Below are 26,131 nucleotides of genomic sequence, written 5' to 3' on the forward strand. Positions count from 1 at the left end.
CACATATAACTTATAGAAATCAATATGCGACACATAACGGACCCTCCTTGTTTAGGTTTATGGGACAAGAACTCAATACTAAACTTCTTTACTATTGCATAATGAGCAGGGTATGAGAGTACTGTTCACATGCTTTATTTACAAGTGAAATTTGGAATCTGCTCCACAGATTTCTTACTAACAACTTTGAATTTATAAGCCACTAGTACAGCTTAATCCAGAGTGCATTCCTTTAACCATAACATAAACTAGACCCAAAATGTTTCTTGTAGCTTTAAACAACAACTTTCAGCTTGTAAAATCTATTGAAATCTCAGACTTTAAACAGCTCATTTCTGTTATAGGTTTGTTCCCTTTTTTAGTTTATACAATAAGGGGCTCATAATTTAAAAAAAAAAAAAAGTCTAAAAAGTGGCCTAAATGGGTACTTGGACAATCAAAAAGCCTGATCGTCCAAGTACCCATAATCAAAGCTGATTTTAGACGTATCTAAAACCAGCTTAAGCCTTTCCCCTGCCTCTAAACGCATAGAGCAAAAAGAGGCGTTTTTAGAGGAGGGGAAAGGGTGGGAGGTGGGCCAACCTAGACCTAGGCGTGCAGTAGGTATAACCAAAACTTTAGGCAGGTTGCCTAGTCGGCACTTATACGTTTTGACTTAGACCAAGCCAAACAGGTATAAGTGCTGAAAAAGGAGCCGCTGAGCTGATCGCTGAAGCTCAGTGGCCCCAGCAGCCTGCCTACCCCCTACTGAAACGTTTGCTGCAGGAGAGATAGCTCATCTCTCCTGCCAGCGATGGTGATCGGCCACCCCCCTCCAAACCGCGGCACTTTGGGGTGAGCATCACGGCAGGGCATCTCCCCTGCCGACGATCCTCACCCTGAAGTGCCACGGTTCAGAGAGGGGTGGGCGATCACCATCGCTGGCAGGAGAGATGACCCATCTCTCCTGCAGCGATCAGCCCTCCCCCGGCTATTATGATCGGGCAGGAGGGGGCCCAAGCCCTCCTGCCCAGCAACATCCCGAACCCCGACAGCATCATGGCAAGAGGGAGCCCAAACCCTCTTGCCCCGTGATCCCCAAAACCCCCCCCTGCTGAGTCCGATGGGGCCAGGAGGGAGCCCAAGCCCTCCTGGGCTGGTGATCTCCAACCCCCCTTCCCCCCACATGATCCGGCCAGGAGGGAGACCAAGCCCTCCTGGCCCGGCGACACCCCCTAACCCCCATCCGCTACTAAAATACGGGCAGGAGGGATCCCAGGCCCTCCTGCCCTCGATGCAACCCCCCCATGACCGCCCCCCGAACCCCCGATCACCCCCCCTGCTGACCTGTGACCCCCCCTCCCGTACCTTACAAATTGTTGGTCGGATGGACGAGTGCCAAGCCTGTCGTCCGACAGGCCAGGCATCTCCGGAATGGCTGGCCTTAGGGCCTGATTGGCCCAGCCAGCTCAAACCCCGCCCACAGGTGGGGCTTGAGGCACCTGGGCCAACCGGAATCGGCCCAGTTGTCTTAGGCCCCTCCTGTGGGCAGGGCCTTAGGCTCATGGGCCCAAGCCCATGGGCCTTAGGCTCATGGGCTTGGGCTCCCTCTTGTCCCTGACTTAAATGATCCTCCTGGTTTCCCTTTCTAGGAATTTCTTTCAGCTCTGATTACATCCTGTGGGTGGGTCATATATTGGATGTCCTTATCTATTCTGTTGAAAATAAAGATGAGATTAGATCTCTGATATTACCATTTCTAGACTCCTGTGGTCAAATTACTTTTTGCTTGTTTTACCTCTGAATTCCTTGCATGCCCAGAGTTTGGTTACAGTGAAGCTAGAATGGAAAAGAGTAGTATTTCATCCAAACTATTTGCCAACAATGTTAAAGGACAAATGGGCACATCCCTTAGATCATATTGACTATGTAATTGAGTTGGTGGAATGCAGGAATAATGAAATTGTCTCCAAATTAGATGAAATTGCTCCTGTCAAGCAAAGAATTGTGAAGTTTCCCCTGATAATCCCAGGAGTTACTAGAAATATATGAAGGGAAGCTAGAAGGTTAGAAACAGAGCCTGATATTCAGCCGGCAGTGATCAATGTTTTGCTGATCACCACTGACCTTAAACCCAGAAATGTAGTGCCGGGCTATGTTTGGGCACCGGCATCCAGGTTTTCAGAGCCAACATACAGTATAACTGGTTAATAAGTGTGATATTCAGCATTTAACTGGATATGGTTTACTGCATAAAGATAGGGCTAACTTTTTTGTGGTCTTCTTTATGCGGTTAAGTGCTAAATATCAGTACTTAATCAGTCAAGTGCTGACTCTGCCCTGGAATGTCCAAAATACAGCTGGTTTTCAGTTCTGTGCTTACCAGTTATTTTCAACAGCGCTAACCAGTTAAATGCAACATTTTCATTGGTGCAAATGCCCACACCTAAATCTAGTCGTATTTCCCAGGCGTTTATGTTATTCTATAAACCGTACCTAACTTTAAGGGCTCCTTTTACAAAGGTGCGTTAGGGCCTTAACGCGCGGAATAGCGCATGCTAAAATGCCACACGCGCTAGCCGCTGCCGCCTCCTCTTAAACAGGCGGTAATTTTTCGGGTAGCATGTGCTATAGCGTACGCTAATCCGGTTCGTGCGCTAAAAACGCTAGCGCACCTTTGTAAAAGGAGCCCTAAGTGCGGCTTATAGGATAGCGCTTTTTTTTTCACCAACAATTTTTTGGGGTTGCCATATGTACAGTTTACCCCTGTATCACTAACAGACAAAAAGTTTTCTTTTTTCCTATATAGTGTTGGCCAAGTAATAAAATCATGCACAAACTTATTTAAATAAGTAAATATTACACTATTATGCCAATATTCCCTTAAATCATATGCAACCTTAGCACCTGAGTTAAAAGCAGTTCTTTTTCAGTGGTCAAAGAAAGCAAATATATGTTTAAGATGAGATTCAGATGAAATTTAAAAAAAAAAAAAATTCCTTAAGTTAGAATGATTTGTTTTCCCTTTAGAATCACAGAAAAAGCATCATTTGTTCTCGCCAATAGCTTGGTACAGTATAACTACATGACTGGTGCAATCTTTTGCATTTGCTTTCTTTAAGATAACTGGCACTTTACGCTTTATGGCTGCATCTCTAATTGTTCCTTAGAGTGAGCTTTCTGAGAGGCGCACAGCATGATGGTTAGAATCCACTTTCATGCAAATAGTGAAATTGTAAAACATTCTCAGCAGTAAGTCAACCATGAAGCATATACTGTAGCTTTCTCAACTATTACACCACCTCACCTCTCTCCTCACCATAACTAGAGTATGAAATATATCATTACAACCTCATGAATAAATTGAAAATGCAGCAAGTAGTAATATTCAGAATAGAGATAGATAGAAAAAAAGTCTCATTCATTTAGGGCCCCTCTTACAAAGAAGCAGTAACGGTGCTGCTACGGTAAATGCATTGAAGCCCATTCAATTTCTATGAGCTTCGGTGCATTTACCATGGCGACACTGCTCCTGCGGCTTTGTAAAATAGGCCCTTAATGCTTGACAAAACTGCTATCATCAACAGTGGTTGACAACAGGACCTTTAGATTTAAGGACCCATTTACTAAGTTATACTAGGTGCTAAAGTTGTCATGTGGTAGTCTTTGAATGTGTGTATGCTGACCATGCGCTACATGGGTTAGGAATTGGTTATTGGACAGTAAATAGAGGGTAGGGTTAAATGGCCATTTTTCTCAGTGGAGGAGGGTAAATAGTGAAACGCCATAGGGATCTGTTCTGGGGACGGTGCTATTTAACTTATTTATAAATGATCTGGAACTCTGGATGACGAGTGAGGTGATTAAATTTGCAAATGACACTAAACTGTTCAAAGTTGTTAAAACGCATGCAGACTATGAAAAATTGTAGGCAGACCTTAGGAAATTGGAAGACTCGACGTCCAAATAGCAGATGAAATTTAATGTGGACAAAGGCAGCCGGAAGTCATTATGCCATTGTATAGATCCATGGTAAGGCCCCACCTGGAATACTGTGTGCAATTTTGGAGGCCGCATTATCGTAAGGATGTGCTAAGACTGAAGTCGGTTCAGAGAATGGTCACCCGGATGGTCTCGGGACTCAAGGATCTCCCGTACGAAGAACGGCTAGACAAATTACAGCTATACTCGCTTGAGGAGTGCAGAGAGAGGGGGGACATGATCGAGACGTTCAAGTATCTCACGGGCCGCATCGAGGCGGAGGAAGATATCTTCTTTTTCAAGGGTCCCACGGCAACAAGAGGGCATCCGTGGAAAATCAGGGGCGGGAAACTACGAGGTGACACCAAGAAATTTTTTCACTGAAAGGGTGGTTGATCGCTGGAATAGTCTTCCACTGCAGGTGATTGAGGCCAGCAGTGTGCCTCATTTTAAGGCCAAATGGGATCGACACATGGGATCTATTCACAGGGCAAAGGTAGGGGAGGGTCATTAGGGTGGGCAGACTGGATGGGCCGTGGCCCTTATCTGCCGTCTATTTCTATGTTTCTATGTAAGGCAAAGTGATGCGTATTGGAAAGAGTGACCCAAATCATAGTTGCCAAATGTTAGGGTCCACCTTGGGGGGTTAGTGCCCAATAAAATGATCTGGGTGTCACTGTGGACAATACGATGAAACCATTCACCCAATGTGCAGCGCAGCCAAAAAAGCAAACAAGATGCTAGGAATTATTAGAAAAGGGATGGAAAACAAGACTAAGAATGTTATAATGCTTCTGTATTGCTCAATGGTATGACAATATTTTATAAAATATTCCATACACAGTGACTGGGTGGTGGATCTGGCTGCTGGGACTTTGGTCCTAGGCTGAATCACACAATTCTGAGTGTATGAGAATCTAAGGCTAAACTTAACTTTTAGGTTAATGGATATTTACTGTAATTGGAGACCATTTGGTTTAGATTCAGGATTTTTGATCTCCACATTCTTACACGTCATTCCCCTTAAAAATACTTCCCTACTTTTTTCATTTTTAAAAAATAGTTGGACAAGTTCCTGGAGGAAAAGTCCATAGTCTGCCACTGAGACAGACATGGAAGAAGCCACTGATTACCTTGGATCAGTAGCATGGAATGTTGCTATTATTTGGGTTTTTGCCAGGTACTTGTGGCAAATGTCACTGTGAAGACAGAATACTGGGCTAGATGAACAATTGGCCTGACCCAGTACAACTATTCTTATGTTCTTATGATATTTTGTACTTTTTTGAGCTGGGGTGTAGACAGTCTTGAGTTAATCAATTAGTGTACCTACATTACCATGTGCTAATCCCTTATCCTCAAATTCTATAAAGTACACTTAAAATCGGGCACCTAATTTAATTGATCAAAAGGCTTAATCGACGCTATTAATTAGCAAATAACATCTCATAATTTTTTTTAATTGGAAGTTAGGCACCTAACTTGGTAGGCATCTAGTCCAAAGCATGTAGTTTAAAAGTGGGCATGGCTAGGGATGGATCATGGGCGGGTTTTTTTAGTTAGACACCTATTTTGGCATTTAGACCAAGAAAACACTGGAATAAATATGGTGCACCTAAAAGTTAGAATGCTTAACAATGAATAAGACCGCTTAGATACATTACCATGCATAAGACCACTTAGATGGCACTAAACACAATTCTATACAGTGCGCTTAACCTTTATAGAATTGCACTTAGCACCGCACTAGTTGGCATGGATTTTTTAGGTGCCATATAAAGAAGTGGGTAATTACTGCCTACAAAATAGGTATTGAAAGGGCTCCCACAGTAATTTAAAAAAAATGCTGCATTAGCAAATGGGGCCCTTTTACAAAGTTGTAGTTAGAACTGAAAAGGACTTTTACTGCAGGACACACTGAGGCATCCCATGGTAATTTTGCAATGTGTAAGAACAAGCCAGGTGCTAAAACATTTATCGTTTTCCACAAAGGGGGCATGTGTTGGGGCAGAGAGTAAGCGTTTCTGCACTAATCAGTTAACATGCCTGTATTCTTGCATATTGACTAGCGCGGGATTAGTTCAAGAGCCCTTTCTACCTACAAAATAGGTGGGAGCAAAGGCAGTCTTTTCAAATGGCCACACATTGATGGCAACATTAGCGCATGGTCACAATTCCGATGAATTTCTGATACAGCAGTACAAAGCAATCATGTTATTACATTACATTGCATTAGTGATTTTTATTCCGCCATTACTTTGCAGTTCAAGACAGATTACAAAGAGGAACTGGACATGTCCAGAGGTGTTACAGAGTAGAGCGAGTAGGTTCAAAGGATAGAAATGCTTCCTGCGGTGTTAGTTAGTTTTCATGGATTTCTTGAATAGCAGGGTTTTTATATATTTTCTGAAAGTTTTGTAGTCTGGGGGTCGCGATCAGTAGATTGGAGAGTTGGTGGTCTAGTTTTGCTGCCTGTGTGGCTAGTAGGCCATCGTACAGTTTTTTTTCATTTGACGTCTCTGATTGGAGGGTATGTGAATGGTGTCTGGGTTCTCCTGTGTCTGGTTGTGGTGGTTTGAATTAGGCAGTTGTTTAATTTCTATCTGGCACGATGCCTGAAATTTTTAAGAACATGATATCTCGTTACCAACCACAAAGATCCTTACGTTCTGTAGGTGCGGCATTGTTGAAAACAAAGGCCAACCCTAAACATGTAGATACGAATGCCATGACTTTTATGTGTGCAGGAGTCAAGTTATGGAATGGCCTTGTCGGCCAGATTAGACAATGTGGAGAGAGGAATTCCTTTAGGAAAATGTTGAAGACCCAACTATTCGTTGAAGCATTTTTCTGAGCAACTGACTTTATGTTAGACTGAAGATGTGTTTTATCTTCTTATTTTTGTATGGATTCTTAACTTTTTATGTATGTAACTCCTTGTAAACCATTTTGGATAAAAACGGTATAAAAATTTTAAAAATAAATAAATAAAATCTGCGTGCTTGTACGTGGTGAGCGTGTTGTCAGGGCAGCGACTGACTTAGGAGAGGAGAGGTGAAGCTGCGCACTTGCTCATTCAGGATGGCGGCCAGCTTGGATCAGGAGCCGGGAGGCGCTGACGGACGGCTGAGGCATCGGCTGAAGCGGGAGGGCAGCTGCACCGGGATCCCGAGAGAAGGAAGGCACCACTTTGGAATCTCTGCAGCACCCGCAGGCAGGTATTCACCCCTGGGCCACCATTGCTGAGTGCTCGTTTATCGGAGCAGTGCTCGGTTTATGAGACAAAAGTTTGCTGAGTGTTTTGCTCGTCTTGCAAAACACTCACAAACCGGTGCACTCGTAAACCAAGGTACCACTGTAATAGCATTTATGCAGCTTTCAGATGATGACAAAAAGAAGACTAGGGGGAAGGCGGACCAGAGATTCTGCTGCCTGCAGCGGTTTCTTTTTTTCCCCCCCTACCTCCCTGTGCATTATCTTCCAGTCAAAGATAAAGTTGGCAAGCTGTATTTCTTATTTGCTGCTTTCTGTTCTGTTAGTTTTCCTCAGTAGTTAGAGCCACATGAGGCCCCATTGGTAGAAGTTTTATCATATGTTCATATTATAATTGGGGTCCAATATGCTCATTTGCTTAGTCCTCACCCATAGGAGACAATTTTTCCAAAATTATTTAGGGCGCCCAATATCCTCCCTCCCCTAGCCACCACAGAAAAGTATTATATTTTGTTGAACTTGAACGTGTGGAGAGCTCACCTCAAACTGGGATGATACCACAAAAACCCAGTGCACTGGGAAGCAGCAAACTCTTACGTTAACGACTACAGTATTCAGCAAAAACACACTTAGAATCAACCTATAAATCAAGCTTATCATGCTATTACAGAACTGAAAGAGCTCAAATAGCAACTCTGTCTATGAAGAGGCAGTACTTCAGTAATTATCACACTGAGATCTAGAATGCCAATGCACCATCACCTCCTATGGGTAAAACAGCATAAGCTGCACTGCTACCAAAACAGATTTCCAACAAATCCTCTATAATAAAACTCTAAGCGCGCAAGCGAAGTTAAGGTTTTCTGATCGCTGCCGCCGTGCTGTGTCCCTTCGTGCCGAATTCCATTTTGGAACACGGAGGCAGGGAACACGCCGGCGACTCTCCCCTCCCGCCCTCACTCATCAACCACTGCCGATGGCGCTGCTCCTCTTCAAAGCAGCCTACTGAGAATCACGGTCAGCTGTAGTGAACCTTGCAGGCCACTCTGCACCTCGGTAGCACGTTCCCTCTGATGTACTTGATCGTGCTACCGAGGTGCAGAGTGGCCTGTGAGGTTCGCTACAGCCGGCCGCGATCCTCAGTAGGCTGCTTTAAAGAAGAGGAGTAAATAATCACAAACTAAAATTAGGAATATGTAGACAATAGTTAAACTGAACAGTCAAGAAGCCAGTCTCTGCAAATTGTCTGGTTTCCCTTCAGACTATGGGTCAGAGACATACGAAACAATACAGTTCAACACAACGGAAACAGTTATGCATGCCTCCTAATACTGTACAAAATATAAAGATGTAAATTTGAAAAAAAAAACCAAAAAACAATCACCACCTTACAAATTAACAAATAGAAATAAAACAAAAGATGGAAAATAAGATAATACCATTTTACTGGACTAGTACATTTTTCAATTAGCTTACAGAAGCCAAAACCATCTTCTTCAGGTCAGTACAGTATACTGCAGTTATGGTATCCTGTCCTGACCTGAGGAGGTAGGATTTGGTCTCTGAAAGTTAGTCAAAAATATATTTAAATTAGTCTAATAAAAAATCACCTTATTTCCATTTTCCGTTTATAAATGTTTATCAATATAGCTACAATACTACTTTATCTTAAAGTAACAACAAAAACATTATTTTCTCCCTTTGCCGTCTCTAGTTTCAGCTTTCCTCATTTTTTCTTCACTCTTTTCCTTCCATCCAGCATCTGCCCTATTTCACTGCCCCTTCTATTCACTATTTGAACTCTCTCCCCTTCCATATGACATCTACCTTCTTTCTTTGTCCCTTCCATAAACTGTCTGCCCTCTACCCCTGCCATCCAGCCTGTGCCCTCTCTCTCCTTTTTACATGATTAATTCCAGCTTCACCCTTCAGTCCATATTTCTCTCTCCTTTCTCTGTCTCCCTCCTTCTCCCATACTCTGGCATGTCTGTCCTCTTCTTACTTCCTTTCTTACCCCATTCCATGGTCTTGCATCTCTGACTCTTTCCCTTCCATCTCTCCTTCCCTTCTTCTACCTCCTCCTCCCCCCATGGTTTGGCATCTCTCTTCTCTCCTTTCCTCCCCTAGGTCTGGTATCTCAATATTTCCTTCCATCTCTCCTTCTCCCTCCCCAACCTAAGGTCTAGCATCTTTGTCTCTTTTCCTCCCATTCCTCCCATGGTTGTATCTGTGTTGCCTTCTCTTCCATATCTCCTCTCACCCCCCAAAGCAATGGCATCTCTCTCCTCTCCCTGTGGTCTGGCATCTCTCTCTTTACCCTTCTCATCCCTTTTCTTTTCTTCCCTGCCCCTAACCCATGATCTGGCATCCCTGTCTCCTTCCATCTTTCCCTCCATTCTTCCTCTCCTTTCTATGCTCGGGCATCTCTCTCCTCTGCTTTCTTTCCTTCCCAACCCCATCCCATCCCATCCTATGCTCTGGCATCTCTCTCCTCTGCTTCTCTTCTTCCCTCCCTCCCCCGTGATCTGGCATCTCTTTCTCCTTACACTTCCCTTCCAATTTGACATCTTTTTCCTTTATCCATCCCACTCTCCTGTCCCTCCTTCCAAACGGGTGTGACATTTCTCGTACCTCTCTCTCTGCCACTTTGGGCTGCCAGCTTGTTAATGAGCTGAACACACAGCCTCTGCTTCCACTTCCTGTCCCCACAGAGGAAGGATGTTTCAGCAGAGTGAAAGCTTCCAGGGCTGCCGAAGGCAGTGTGTTCAACTCATTAACGCTGCTGGCAGCCTGAAGTTTGCAGACTGCAGTATGAAGAGACCGGACTCGGAACTGGAGTACTCTTGATGAGTTGCATCCAGGGCGGATTGCATCCCTTCTTGGTATGCCACTGTTGTAGTAGTAGTGCATCTGTGGTCACATGAGGTCCCAAAATATTGGGGGTGCTCAGGCACCCACAGCACCCACAGAGCTGGCACCTATGTCTTCACTTAGAGCATAATTCATAGAGAAAAAAAAAAAAGAAGTGGTAGTGGAGAAGGGGTAGATGAGCCAGGAGAAGGAGCAAAAGGAAAAAAAAGAAACTGGATTAGAGAGTAGTGTGTTCTCTATTCTGCACCAGGCTCGCCCCTCTCCTCCCCACCCCCTCTCCCTTGACCACAAATACACTTGCTGCTCTGAAGTCTAAAAAAAATAGTCATACCGTGTTACAGGCTATTCCTCCACAGATAAAGTCCAGGGTTCACCAAAGGTAAATCCTGCCTTAGACATACAGTTCCTGAAGCAATGAACTGCATTTCCAGTACTATTCATGTATTTACCATTTATTCATTCTTGTTTTGTTTTTTTTTCTGTTGCTTTCTTTGCACACTGAGGTTGTGAATTCAATTCCTACTGCAGCTCCTTGTGACTCTGATCAAGTCACTTAACACTTCACTGCCTCAGGTACAAAATAAGTACCTTTCTAAAATACGTCAACCACACAGATAAAATGGTACATCAAATCCCATCCCTTGTACCCTTTCCTTTGCCATAAGGACTTGTGGATTCTCTCATTCCTTCTCTTCTTCAGAATTATTTTCCTAGTTTAAGGATGAATACTGATTATAAATATTTATTGTGGTGCTTTAGCACCTTTTGCATATTGCATCTATTGATACTGTTAAGTATGCATAGAGGCCTGTGACTGGGGCTCTGCACAAGTAATTTATTTCAATAAAACCCATTCTCCTTTCAGCTCTCAGAAAATACAGTTTGGCAACACTGAATTTTATAGATTACCTCATGGGCATGGAAGAGTGTTTTCAAAGTCATTCTGAGGCCAGTCTGCGATTCCAAAGCAATATGAAAAAAACACATGGATTGCAAGCTGATTGATGACTTACAATTAATATGTGCTGTTAAGGCGGTTTCCAAGCTGAGCTTCAGTCTCATATTCTTTGGTAATCTGTTCTCTCAGTAATTTGTACTGAATTGTTTCTCCTATACGTCTAGATATTCAGCTACATCTTCTTGTTGAAGATAATTTATGCTATAGTCTTCAGCTAGAGGGACATTTTACTACTAATACTACTTATCATTTATATAGTGCTGCTAGACATATGCAGCGCTGTACATTAAAACATTCACGAGACAGTCTCTGCTCAGTAGAGTTTACAATCTAATCAAACAGACATACGGGAGAAGTAGGGAGTTAGGGAGTTTCTCAGGCATGGGTGCTTTACAAGCAACCTTAAAAAAGTAGGCTTTTAGTCTAGATTTGAATACTGCCAGGGATGGAGCTTGACAAAATCTTTTAATGGTTACATCTCTCAATATTATTAGCACTACACAAACAACAAACTTGTCCGTCACAGCCCCATCTCTTTGGAACTCATTACCCCTGGAACTACGGGATGAGCCCATGCTAGATCGTGTCAAAGGAAAACTAAAAACATTTCTTTTTATAGATGCACTAGTCTTTAAGCCCGTTACATTAACGGGTGCTAGAATAGATGTGTCTTTCTCTCTCTCTCTCTCTCCTTGGCTGATTTCTGTCTGTCTTTCTCTCTTTCTGTCTCTTTTTCCTCCGCTATCCACCACTACCCCTTGCTAGCTCCCTTTATCCAGCAGTAGCCCTTTTCCCTTCCTTTTATGTTCCCCGTGTCCAGCAGCACCTCTTCTGTGCTCCCCCTGTCCCTCTATCCTTCCCCCTGGTCCATTAGCACCTCTTCCTTGCTCCCCTGTCCCTCTTCCCTGCTCCCCGGTCCATCAGCACCTTTTTCGTGCTCCCCCTGTCCCTCTTTCCTGTTCCCCCATCCATCAGCACCTCTTCCGTGCTCCCCGGCCCATCAGCACCTCTTTCGTGCTCCCCCTGTCCCTCTTTCCTGTTCCCCCGTCCATCAGCACCTCTTCTGTGCTCCCCCTGTCCCTCTTCCTTGCTCCCCGGCCCATCAGCACCTCTTTCGTGCTCCCCCTGTCACTCTTTCCTGTTCCCCTGTCCATCAGCACCTCTTCCGTGCTCCCCCTGTTCCTCTTCCCTGTTCCCCAGCCCATCAGCGCCCCTTACCTGCTCCTCCTGTCCAGCATGTTCGTTTGCAGCCTGGTGAGGATAGCGGCCAGCTGTAGTGAACCTCGCAGGCCGCTATGCACCTCAGTAGCAAGTTCCCTCTGACGTGATCGCGTACATCAGAGGAAACGTGCTACTGAGGTGCTGAGTGGCCTGCAAAGTTTGTTACAGGTGGCCGCTATTCTCACCAGGCTCCTTTGAAGAGCGGCGTCGGCAGCGGTACTGGGCGGTGATGATGCGGCTCTGGCGCCGCTGGGAGAGAGCTTGCCTGCAGCTTCCTCCAGCAGCAGCAGTTGGTGAGTGAGGGCGGGAGGATGGGAGTGGCCAGAGTGTTTTCTGCCGCCGGGTTCTAAAATGGAACACGGTCACGGATCACACACACGGCGGCAGGGAACATGAAACCCTAAGTGCGCATGTGCGCTTAGGGTTTTATTATATAGGATTCACCTTCTAATGCACTTACCTCGCCCCGACACCAACTACCACCAGATCTGCCCACAGACATAAACTATCCTTCCCTTCTCTACATGGCATCCTCCACGCAGGTAAACTGGGTAGATCCCTCCTCTCCAAAATCACCGGCCTCTGGAACGACCTCACTGTCCCACTGCGGAACCTGGACTCCCTCCAACTATTCCGAAAACAACTGAAAACCTGGCTTTTCTCTAGCATATAATAATCTCTTCTCCTGATTACATCCCCTCTTTTTATGCTTTGTAAACTCTTTCTCTTCTCTCTTCCCATATTTTTTAAACTCTGTAAACCGTGTCGAGCTCCACTTCAGTGGAGAAGATGCGGTATATAAACCTAAGGCTTAGTTTAGTTTAGTTTACCTTATGAAACATCTTCATTTCTGCTTTGGTTATCAGATACGATCTCCCTTCCTTTTGTATTTCCCCTATATGGCTCTCTTTCCTATTTTATAATGTAATTCTTTACCTTAATCCTATCGTTCCAGTAGGTCCTGTATGTTTTAATGTATGTTACCCTATTTTATTATGTACAAACCACTTAGAAGACTGCTTCATTTTAAAACAAAGCTAAAAACATTTCTGTTTCAAGACGTATTTGCCCTTGTAAGGGCTAAACACATGTTGACAGTAGATGGCGACATCTTTCCCTTCCCTGTCGTTTTTTTCCTTAATTGTAATATTTTTTTCAAAATATTGTAGTTCCTCCCCTTTTTCCATTTGTTCCTGTCCATCATTGTCTGATTTTATTATGTAGATTCTATTTGTCAAATGTTCACTCTTATTTTATATGACAAAAGCTGTATTTTTTATTGTACACCGCTCAGAAGTCTGATTGAGCGGTATAAGAAATTTTAAATAAACTTGAAACTTGATAAGAATAGAATACATAAGAACATAAGAATTGCCATACTAGGCCAAACCAAAGGTCTATCAAAGGTCCACTGTTTCTAATAGTGGCCAACCCAGGTCCCAAGTACCCAGCTAGATCCAAAGTAGTAAAATAAATAAATAAACCTGAAACCTAAAACAGATTTTATGCTGCTTATCCTAGGAATAAGCAGTGGATTTCCCAAAGCCATCTTAGTAATGGCCTATGGACTTCTCTTTTAGGAAATTATCCAAATCTTTTTTTAAACCCCCCCTAAGCTAACTGATTTCACCACATTCTCCGGCAACGAATTCCAGAGCGTGAAGAAATATTTTCACTGGTTTGTTTTAAATCTACTTAGTAGCTTCATCGGATGCCTCCCTAGTACTAGTATTTTTGGAAAAAATGAACAAGTAATTCACATCTATCCTTCCCTCTCCACTCAGTATTTTATAGACCTCTATCATATCACCCCTGAGCCATCTCTTCTCCAAGCTGAAGAGCCCTAGCTGCTTTAACCTTTTCTCATAGGGAAGTTGTCCCATCCCTTTTACTATTTTTGTCACCTGTCTCGGTACCTTTTCCAATTCTGCTATATTGTTTTTGAGTAATGGCGCACCAGAATTCCACACAGTATTCCAGGTGCGGTCATACCATAGAGTGATACAAGGACATTATAACATTTTCATTATTCCTAACATTCTATTTGCTTTCTTAGCCGCCGCACATTAAGCTAAGGGTTTCAATGTATCCTCAACAATGACACCTAGATTCTTTTCCTGAGCAGTGACTCCTAACATAGAACCCAGTATCATATAGCAGTAGTTCAAGTTTCTCTTTCCAACATGCATCACTTGGCACTTGCTCACATTAAATGTCATCTGCCATTTTGACACCCAGTCTCCTAAGATCCTTTTGCAATTTTGTGTCATTAGCAAATTTAATTATCTCACTAGGTATTCCCATCTCTAGATCATTGATAGATATGTTTAAAAAGGCAGTGGTCCCTGGGGGAATCCCACTATTTACCCTTTTCCATTGAGAATATTGACCATTTAAATCAGTCCTAGTAGAGTAGCAAGCAGGTTTCTGGAGTAGCCTAGTGGTTGGTGTAGTCAACCATAGAGATGGGAACACACGCCCAAATTCCATTCTAACCTCTACACTTATGGTGGAAAATGTGAGTGGGATCTCTCAAAGAGAGAAAGAGATAATGGTTACTGGGATGGGCAGACTAGATGGGCCATTTGGCCTTTATCTGCCATCATGTTTCTTCAACCCACCCAAATCCCTCTGTACCTATATGTAGGTGATACCTGCAGGCTTAAGGGCTCTTGGGGTAGTATACAGTTGGATACAGTAGGTTTGGGGTGTATTTTGGAGGGCTTACCATACACTAGGGATTTATATTGAGATGTGTTCCTGGGTCTTTTTATCTGAAGTACACTGAAGTGCCCCCTAAGGTACCGGAAGATTGGAGGATGACCAGTGAGCCTAATATTGGTGCCAGGCAAAATAGTAGAGAAATTTATAAAGAACAAAATTACAGAGCATATACATAAGCATGGATTAATGAGACAAAACCAATATGGATTTAGTCAAGGGAAATCTTACCTCACCAATCTACTACATTTCTTTGAAGGAGTGAATAAACATGAGGATAAAGACGAATCAGTTGATATTGTGTATCTGGATTTTCAAAAAGCATTTGATAAACTACCTCATGAAAGACTGAGGAAATCAGAAAGTCATGGTATAGAAGGTAATGTCCTGTTGTGGAATGTGCTTCCAGAGGCTGTGGTAGACAGAAGCACATTACAGGGCTTCAAAGAAGGTTTGGATAGATTCCCAGAGGACAAAGGGATTGAGGGGTATAGATAGGTGTAGAGGTAGGTTATAGGGACAGGAGTAGAGGTAAGTTATAGGAATAGGAGTAGAGATAGGTTATAGAGCTAGTCAGGGACCACTGCTCAGGCAATGGGCCAGATGGGCCGCCGCGGGAGCGGACCGCTGGGCGAGATGGACCTCTGGTCTGCCTCAGCGGAGGCAACTTCTTATGTTCTTAAGAATTGATTAAAAGATAGAAAACAGAGAATTGGGTTAAATGGTCAGTATTCTGAATGGAGAAAGGTAGACAGTGGGGGTTCCCTAAGGGTCTGTGCTGGGACCATTGCTTTTTAATATATTTATTAACTATTTAGAGATGGGAATAACTAGTGAGGTAATTAACACTGGCTTTTACTAAACCACAATAGAGCTTTTTACCATGGGCCAGCAAGATAAATGTTCTGACACTCATAGGAATTGAATGACCGTAGGAGTATTTATCTCACTGGCCCACAGTAAAAAGCTCTACTGTGGTTTAGTAAAAAGAGCCTTAAATTTGTTGATGACACAAAGTTGATCAAAGTTGTTAAATCAAAAAAGATTTATTAAAAATTACAAAAGGACATTGCGAGTCTGGGAGACAGGGTAAGAAAATGGCAGATAATGTTTAATGTGAACAAGTGCAAAGTGATGCATGTAGGAAAAAAGACTTTGAAATATACGTGTGATGCAAGGTTCCAAATTATGAGTCACTGCCCAAGAAAAGTATCTAGGTGTCATCATTGATGATATGTTAAAACCCTCTTCTCAGTATGCAACAGCGGCTAAGAAAGCAAATAGAATGTTAGTAATTATCAGGAATGTAATACAAAACAAAAATGAGAATGTGATAATTCTTTTGTATCGCTCCACAGTGCCATCACACCTCGAATACTGTGTGCAATTTTGGTCACCACATCACAAAAAAGATTTAGCAAAATTAGATAAAGTACAGAGAAGGGCGATGAAAATGAGAAAGGGAATGGGATAACTTCCCTATGAAGAAAAGCTAAAAGGGCTACAGCTCTTCACTTTGAAGTACAGATGGCTTAGGGGTAAGGTTACCATATGGCTCCATAAAAAGGAGGACAGATTGAGACATCTGGATTTTACTTCCATTGCTTTTAATGGAAGTGAAACCCAGATATCTCAATCTGTCCTCGTTTTTCTGGAGTCTTATGGTAACCCTACTCAGGGGAGACATGACAGAGGTTTATAAAATACTGAGAGGAGTGGTATGGATAGATGTGAATCACTTGTTTACTCTTTCTAAAATTACTAGGACTAGGGGGCATGCAATGAAGCTGCTAAGTAGTAAATTTAAAACAAACTGGAGAAAATATTTCTTCATTTAGGGCCTCTTCTATCAAACTGCGCTAGCAGTTTTTAGCACAGAGAGCCACACTGAATGGCCCACGCTGCTCCCGTTGCTTATAAGAACTCTATGAGTAGCGGGAGCAGCGGGCCATTCAGCGCAGATTACTGCGCTACAGACTGCTAGCGCAGCTTGATAGAAGAGGCCCTTAATGTGTAATTAAACTCTGGAATTTGGTGTCAGGGAATATGGTGAGAGCATTTAGCTTAGCAGGGTTTATAAAAGGTTTGGATAATTTCCTAAAATAAATGTCCATAAGTCATTGTTAAGATGGATGTGGGAAAATACACTGCTTACCGTATTTTCACCCATATACCGCGCACCCGTGTAAAACGCGCACACGGGTATAGCGCGCGGGGAACACAAATTTATGTAAAAAAAGTTTAATATACCGCGCACACCCTTATACCGCGCATGCCGCCCCGACTCTCCCGTCACCGCCCGACTCTCCTTTCGTCCGCCCCGACTCTCCTCTCCCCCTTGAAGTCCTGTCCCCACCCTGAAAGCCTGATGCCCCCCCCGACGTCCGATTCACCCCCCCGAAGGACCGCTCGCACTCGCGCCCGCACCCCCACCCCGAAGGACCGCTCTCACCCCCAGCGACTCCCTTTGGTTCACATCCACACAACCAGACTTGAATGTTCGGGAGATTAAGCATCGGGTGGTCACGTCGTGAAAAATCAGTCAAATCGAGGGATTGTAGCCCTGAGGAAACCCCCTTTAAGGGTGAAACATGTTGGCGAACTCATCCCTTGTTACCACCTAAGCTAAGTACTATTTATTTATTAAACCTAATCAAGTTGCAGATTCTAATTTACCATATTCTAAGATTAAATATATTTATAGAATAGCATTTAGCAAGATACAAGTGGAAATCTAGACTGTTGCCAGTTGACACCAATAACTAATTGTTAGCATCCAATTATTAGCACTTATTGACTTATTTCTCAATTAAATTGCATGCATAAATTGGCTGTGTGCAATTTTTGAGTGCCATATATAAATCTGGGGAATAGTGTATAGCATTCAGGAACACAACTGTCTGGATTGCAGTGACATTCAGTACTCTATCCAGCTAAATTTAGGACAACTTTTTTGCTGTTCTAAATTTATCTAGATCATTGTCAAGAGAGCAGACTGAATATTGTTGCTCTGCATATAACTCGGGATCCCTCCTCTACTTCAATCACACAGCGGCAGCAATGTCTAGATAGGATTTTCAGCAGCACTATCCATACAGTGCCACAAAAAATCCATGGATAATGTTGGTTAGGAGGGTTATTTGGATATCAGCTTCTATTATTCAGATAATTCCATTTAAATATCGCTGTCTCTCTCTCTCTCTCTCTCTTGGTGTCTACAGTATATCTAGATAGATAGATAGATAGACATATAGATACACACATTTATTAATATATACAAAACTATCAATATGTACACATTGTTCAAACAGGTAATTTGAAAATAAACTTTTCTAAAACTGTTTAGAGCAGGGGGTGCCCACACTTTTTTGACTCGCGAGCTACTTTTAAAATGACCAAGTCAAAATGATCTACCAACAATAAAATTTTAAAAAAACACAACACACACTGTACGTATAGAATTGTTAATTATCATTCCTATTCCGGGTTTTTTTCAAAGAGGTCAAAGCAGATGACTCTATGCACTGTCACCTCAGTAACAACCATACAAAAATAGACGGATCCAAGATGGCCGCGGATGCAAGTTGCTAAAGCAGGTCGCCGAACAGACGCCAAGTTGACGATTTCTGAGCTCTTCTTTGAGCTTTAATCTGTTCTTTAACATGCCGAAAAGAAGGGGAAAGAGCACTGGTGGGGCCTCCCTGCGCTCCGGAACACCTACCTCCGGAAATATTGAAGCGCTGTTTCGGCGATTCCAGGGCACCATGACGACGTCGGGAGATTTGCGGTTAGAGACACCTCATGTGAACGGAACAGAGGTGTCTCACCGAAGTTTTGAGACCACGTTGAGTCCCGACATAAGACCTCCTCCTATGCACCCCCGTGCAACCAGCTCCCCAGGGGTCGAGAGCCTACCGGAAGTCGGGATGGGCTCTCCCCCGGAGGCTGCGCGGAGCAGTGTTGAGGAAGCCGTTTCAGGCTCACAAGCTCTGCAGGAGAGCCTGAATACGGACGGGGTTGCAGTAACAACTGAATCTGGACCTACTCTGGCGGAGGGAAGTGGAGGAGAGCGGTCGACTGGTGAGCAAAAACTTTTGATTACTCATTTACAATTTCCTATTATAGTCAAGCCCCAAGAAGTTACTCTAGATGCCTTGTGAGACTTGGTGGCTAATATAGTAAAAACAACTAATATTCAACAAGTGCAAGTGGAGGGGAAAATGAAAGACCAAGAAAAAGAAATTTCCTCAATAAAACAAGACATTGCTGACTCTAATATATCTTTGGATAGTATCAAAAGTGAATTAAAATCTTCCAAACAGCTTCAAGAGACTTTAATTAAGGACAATGTAAATTTGAGAAGGAAGATTGAGTCATTTGAAAATTTTTCAAGAGCCAACAATATCAGATTGATTAATTTTCCACGAATTACAACCATCACTCCGCGTGAGATGTTAAAATGATACCTGACGGAAATATTAGATGTTCCTGAGGGTTCATTACCTCCATTTACACAGGTGTACTATCTTCCCAAGAAAAATCAAATTCAGCAACAGGAAGAAAGCCAAGGACCAATGGATGTATCGGCATTATTGGAATTATCAGATAGAGAAATGGCTACTCCCGCAACATTAGTGGCAACTTTAGCTCTAACAATGGACAAGAATTGGATTTTGAGACTTTTCTTTAAAAATAGAGCGAAAGAATTTATGGGACTTAAAATACAAATGTTTCCAGACTTAGCTAGAGACACACAAAGGCGAAGAAAAGAGTTTCTTATGTTAAAACCGGGAATCATAGCTCTTGGAGCAACATTTTTCCTACGATATCCTTGTAAATGTGTTATACAATATAATTCTCAAAAATATGTTTTCTTTGAGCCTTACCAGCTGACATCCTTCCTATCTCTTTCTCGGCTCGAGAAGGAAAAGAAAGAAGGAGTATAGAAAAATAGATGTCCTCACTAGCTGACTAGCATTATTTTCCTTAATAATAATTTCTTGTTTCTCTCCGTTCATAATAACATTTTGGATCCTATGTGGACTTGAGCTGAATTAAGTTTAATTAAGTATCTTTGAATTTATATTATTGTGATTTTTTTTTTCTTGACTTAACAGCTTTCTGTACAAGTAAATCTTGAATTGTATTTTTGAAAATTGAATAAAGAAATAATAAAAAAAAAACAAAAATAGACAAATACCCACCCCCCTCCCTTTTTACTAAACCACAATAGCATTTTTTAGCACAGGGAGCTGCGCTGAATACCCAGCACTGCTCTCAACGCTCATAGGCTCCCTGCGCTAAAAAACACTATTGCGGTTTAGTAAAAGGGGACCATATTGTAAAATATAGACAGCATAGATATAAATTCAGTCACATTTTGATCACTAAATTTAAAATAAAATCATTTTTCCTACCTTGTCTGGTGATTTCATGAGTCTCTGGTTGTACTTTCTTCTTCTGACTGTGCATCCAATTTTTCTTCCCTTCTTTCAGCCTGTATGCTTCCTCTCCTCCACACCTCATTCCCTCCCCCAACTTTTTCTTCCTCTTTCCCTGACCTTTCTTTCTTTCTCTCTTCATGCCCCCTTTCTTTTTTTTCTGTTTCTCTTCTTTCCTTCTGTCTCCCTGCCTGCCCCCTTTCTTTCTTTCTCCCTGCCCTTCCCCAAGCCACTGCCACTGCCGTTGCCATCGGGGAACAGGACCCAAACTGCCACCAATGGATAACAGGCCCCAAAGCCGATGCCGACGCCACCCCATGCTCTCCCTGCTTCGGGCCGACCAGCATTCCTCTCCCCGGGGAGACCTTGCCACTGAGGATACAGCGAGAGGAGAGGATTGTCTGCTTCCTGCTCACCCGCAGCAGCGGTTTGCTGCTTTTTCTGACCGCCGTGCAGGCACTTACGGAGACGGACCCCTTGATCACCGGGTCTGTCTCTATAGCTTTAAAATCAAGCCGCCGCCGCAGCTGAAGTCGGGAGACCTTGCCACTGAGGATACAGCGAGAGGAGAGGATTGTCTGCTTCCTGCTCACCCACAGCAGCGGTTTGCTGCTTTTTCTGACCGCCGTGCAGGCACTTACGGAGACGGACCCCTTGATCACCGGGTCCGTCTCTATAGCTTTAAAATCAAGCCGCCGCCGCGGTTGCAGCCGCAGCCGCGCGGCCGCAGGGCGTGGCCGAGCCCCTTGGAGCCACGAGGAGCCCGGGAGCTGGAAGATGGTCTGGTAATCTATAAATTCTTTCAATATACTATTAAATGACCTTAAGAATATGGGTAAAAGAAAGATAAAGCCTAAAAGCTCTACACCAGTGGTATCAGGTCCAATGGACAGACATTTACTATTATTTTCGGATAATCCACCAGTGATACCACCAGAAGCAGACTCCTCATTGTCAGGAGCCTCAATGAGTCCTCTCAATCGTACTCCTCCCCTTCATCCAGTACCCAGTGATAGTGGGAATATAACCCCCGCTATATCTGATGCTCAAGTGATTTCATCCACCCATTCAAGTAAATTAATATATGCCGAAATACCTAAATCTTTGATATTTTCTGGTGGAATGGATGAAACCACACGAACAGAAGAAACACAGGATATTACCTTAAAAGACTTATGGTTAGGTATATCTAGGTTGAAGGGTTTCTCAGGACAACGATGAAGCAAATGGGAGATTATTCCCAGTCAGTTTCTTCTAAATTAGAAAACGTGGATGCTAACCTAGGTTGTTTGGATAAACGACTAAATGTGGTGGAAAATCAATGTAATAACTTGCAAGCTGTCTCTGTATCAGCTGTTAAAGATTCAACTGTAATACATTCTAAAATTGAATCTATGGAAAATATGAATAGAGTGAAAAATCTACGCTTGGTCAATTTTCCAGTAACTCACTTGTTGTCACCTGAGATTTTATTAAGGAAATTCTCTAAAGAAGTATTGGGATTGACCAATGCAGAGAATTTTCCAATAAATAATTATTACTATATACCCTTCAAAAAACTTGAATCTGCCTAGGGGGAGGACCATCTGACCACACCTGAGGTAAATTTGACTGAATTTCTAGAAGACACACAAGATGTGATTCAGACTCGGTCCACCCTGGGACCGAGATGGATAAAATGTTGATAATGAGACTATATTTCAAAAATAGGTTAATAAAATTTTGCGGGGATTTGGTCAGGATCTTTTCAGATGTATCCAAAACCACACAGTTGAGGAGGAAAGAATTTTTGAAATTGAAGGATAGAGTATTGGCACTGGATGCATCCTTTTACCTGAAATTTCCCTGTAAATGTATGATTAAATTACAAGATATCGAATATTCTTTTTGGGATCCAATACAACTACAACAATTCTTAATTGCAAGAGAAAAGAAATAGAAATGAGATTTGCTTCACCTTACTGAGAAATACGAGGAGAATTAATATAATAGTATCCTAGATTAAGGAATGATTCAGGGTTTATAACTATGAACCAAGAATTACCATTCTTTATATTTCCTGAACTTTATTTTTAGAAATAGCAAGATATACTCCCCATTAATGTGGGATTGAAAGGAACTTTGTATGTATGATTTGACTATGTGTTACTTTATTTTATGTGATATCCTTTTTTCTTTTGAACTTTTGGATATTGTAAAGTATTCAAAATTATAAAAAAAGAAAAAATAAAAGCATTCCTCTCCCTGACGTTAATTCTGCCGTCGGAGAGGAAGTTCCGCCCAGCCAGGCAGCGATTGGCTGGCCCGAACTTCCTCTCCAACGGCAGAATTGACGTCGGGGAGAGGAAGACTGATCGGCCCGATAGATCGCCAAGGCAAAGTGAGTCCTGGGTGATCGACTCACTTTGCCTTGGCGAGCTACCCATCGATCGCGATCGACCTATTGGGCACCCCTGGTCTAGAGAATATGGGGGCAATTCTATAAATTAGCTCCTCAGTCTTAGTTTCCCAATGCGATGCGTTTAGATATCTTGGTGCTAATATTCTATTATAGAATACTAGCATAAGGTTGGCATTGGTGTGTCATATCTATGACAGGAGTAGGTTGGCACATCTGGATGCACGATGATGATTCAATGTTTATGCATGTAGTTTATAGTATTCTATAAAATACTGGAGGTCCGTGGCTTGATGATCATGGCGACCAGATGTGCTGTATAGGATCTCCCTTAGGACGGCGAATTAAAACTGCTCAAATAGCCTCACACAGCAATTTCTACTCTTCATCAACGTGCAGCCTGTTTCCCCTGCTGGATCATGTCTCTGATTAAAGCTGCTAAAGGGGAACAATCATCGGCACCGGTGCCCAGTGGTAAGCAGCCTAAACACGAGGTCTCCTCCCCTGAAAAACACCCTTTGAAAACCATAGAGTCTCAGTTAGATCTTCTGGTGACCGAAATGCGCGCTTTTAAAAACATTATGTCAAAACAAGTAACGGAATCCCAACTAATCTGCACGGAAATCGAGACTCTTAGGCCCTGATTCTCCAAAAGTGCGTCCCGATTTTAGGCAGCTGTAGGCGTCCTACAGCTGTCTAATCAGCCAATTGGGATGCACGTTTTTTTAAAAAAATGCTCCCCAGGCAGGCCTGAAGGCGCCTCCGGAAGCCTAGGGAGACCCGCAAGATGCCTAAGCTCGCCTAAGGGCCTTAGGCGAACCTAGGTGGCCCTACGCGTCTCCCTAGTAGAGGAAGAAACCTTAAAATGTAGGCCAGCAAAATGCTGGTCTACATTGTAAGTAGACGCAGCCGCTATACTTATCGCGGCAAGGGATCTCTCTGCCGCTATAAGTATAGCGGGCCGCGGCCTGTCCGATCGGATGCCCCCCACTCCAACACTACCGACCGCCTCCCCCCGACACTACCAACCGCCCCCCCCCCCGACATTACTGATCTCCCTCCCACCCCGACACTACCGATCGCTGGCAGGAGAGTGTCCAATCCCTCCTGCCCGAAGACGCATCCCCCCCCGGTGCTAACAACAACCCCCAAACCTCCAAACTAATCTGTTCTTCAGGCCAGACGGTTCTTGCCCGTCTTGCCGGTAAGCCCGCCTCGTCGAAATGAGGTGGGCTCGCCCCTTCCCGGCCCATCCCGCCAAAGCCTAAGGCCTGATTGGCCCAGGCTCTAGAAGCCTGGACCAATCAGGCCTTAGGCATAGCAGGTCCGCCCATCCCCACTTAATCTAAGGCCTGATTGGCCAATCTAAGGCCTGATTGGCCAATCAGGCCTTAGACTTAGTGGGGATGGGCGGACCCGCTGTGCCTAAGGCCTGATTGGTCCAGGCTTCTAGAGCCTGGGCCAATCAGGCCTTAGGCTTCGGCGGGATGGGCCGGGAAGGGGCGAGCCCGCCTCATTTCGACGAGGCGGGCTTACCGGCTAGACGGGCAAGAACCGTCTGGCCTGAAGAACAGGTTAGTTTGGAGGTTTGGGGGGTTGTTAGCGCCCGGGGGGGGTGCGTCTTCGGGCAGGAGGGATTGGACACTCTCCTGCCAGCGATCGGTAGTGTCGGGGTGGGAGGGAGATCGGTAATGTTGGGGGGGGGGCGGGCGGTAGTGTCGGAGGGGGAGGGCATCCGATCGGACAGGCCGCGGCCCGCTATACTTATCGCGGCAGAGAGATCCCTTGCCGCGATAAGTATAGCGGGCCGTGTCTAATCTAACCCAATTCTCTAACCAGCGTCTGTAACATGGACGCCGGTTACAGAATCGGGGTTTTAGTGTAGGCCGATTCTGAATAGGAAGCCTCTCCTGGGCGTCCTATACAGAATCAGGGCCTAGGTGTCTTGCGGGCCTCGCCTTCAATATAGGCGGCCTGCCAGGGGAGCATTTTTTTAAAAAAATGTGCATCCCGATTGGCTGATTAGATAGCTGTAGGACGCCTACAGCTGCCTAAAATCGGGACGCACTTTTGGAGAATCAGGGCCTTAATGCCCAATTCACTGATGCCCAACATAGAATTGACGCACTTGAATGTTTTCAGACACAGCATGCTCAAAACGTTGCCCTTATACCTCAACATGAGCGCGATCTTGCTGCCTTGAAAAATAGACCTTGAAGATCTGGCTAACAGGTCCTGAAAAAATAATGTTAGAATCTTGGGCATTCCGGACACGTCGGAGGGAACGGACATGATAGACTTCCTTATCAACTTACTGCCTATCACGCTGGGCCTCAAATTTGAACCCCCCTTTGGAAATTGAGCGGGCGCACTGTGTTCCGTCGCGGCCTCTCCCGGAAAAGAAAATACCAAGACCTATTGTACTCAAGGTTCTACACTACCAACACGCACTACAAATCCTCACTGCTGGGAAAGAAAAAAAAAAGCAACTCCTATATCAAGGAAGGAAGATATTATTTGTTCCAGATTTGGCAAAAACCACGGTTGCTCGCAGGAAACAATTCCTCCAACAACAACAAGATCTTAAAGACATCAGCGCCAGATTCGGCCTTCTTTATCCTGCCAAAATGTTGATCACACATAATAACAAGACTACTACTTACCTAGACCCAGTCAAACTTCAACTGTACATTGACTCTTATCAAAATGCATTGACCGTGTCTTATTTCATTCTCCACCCTTCTTTTTCTTGATGCTGTGTGAGGCTTACAATCATATTTTCACACTATCATGTCATCTGGGGAGACAGCATTCAGCGCGGTGGCCAGCCAATAGAGGCTTCAATCCCACCCTTATTTTTTTCATTCCACGTTGGCAATGTCATATCACTGGCACAGTTTGTCTTTTCTGGATATATCATTTTGTTGTTTTCAAAGGTTCAGAAGGTTTATGTGTTTGTGTTTATTATGTGCAATAGTCTTTTTATGCTTGCTTATCTTTGATTACTGCTTTCATGATATTTCATGTATTGAATGTTACTTATCAACTGCATTTCCATGACTAATTTACATATTTTATCATTCAATGTCAATCGTCAAATTCAATGCATCAAACGTAAAAAAGAACTAACTATTTACGCTCCTTAAACCCTGATATCATTTTCTTTCAGGAGACCCATCTCTCTTTCTCTGACAGTGCTATAACTGTTATTAAAGGTTATAAATCTCCTACTTTTTTACCTGCCATCAAGAAGAAAAATAGGGTTTCCATCTACATAAAATCAATACTGCCTATTAATATAATCACACAGGACTCTGACTCAGCTGGTAGATGGTGCTTAGTATTAAT

At 43.5% G+C, this 26,131-nt stretch overlaps 1 protein-coding gene across 3 annotated transcripts in view; it reads right to left on the bottom strand.

Annotated features, from left to right (window-relative positions):
* Positions 1–26,131, bottom strand: part of GLRA2 (glycine receptor alpha 2) — a 154,390-nt gene that overhangs the window by 55,623 nt on the left and 72,636 nt on the right. The window lies entirely within an intron of this gene.

This window comes from Geotrypetes seraphini, chromosome 6 (assembly GCF_902459505.1).
Source record: "Geotrypetes seraphini chromosome 6, aGeoSer1.1, whole genome shotgun sequence".
NCBI classification, from domain to species: Eukaryota; Metazoa; Chordata; class Amphibia; order Gymnophiona; family Dermophiidae; genus Geotrypetes; species Geotrypetes seraphini.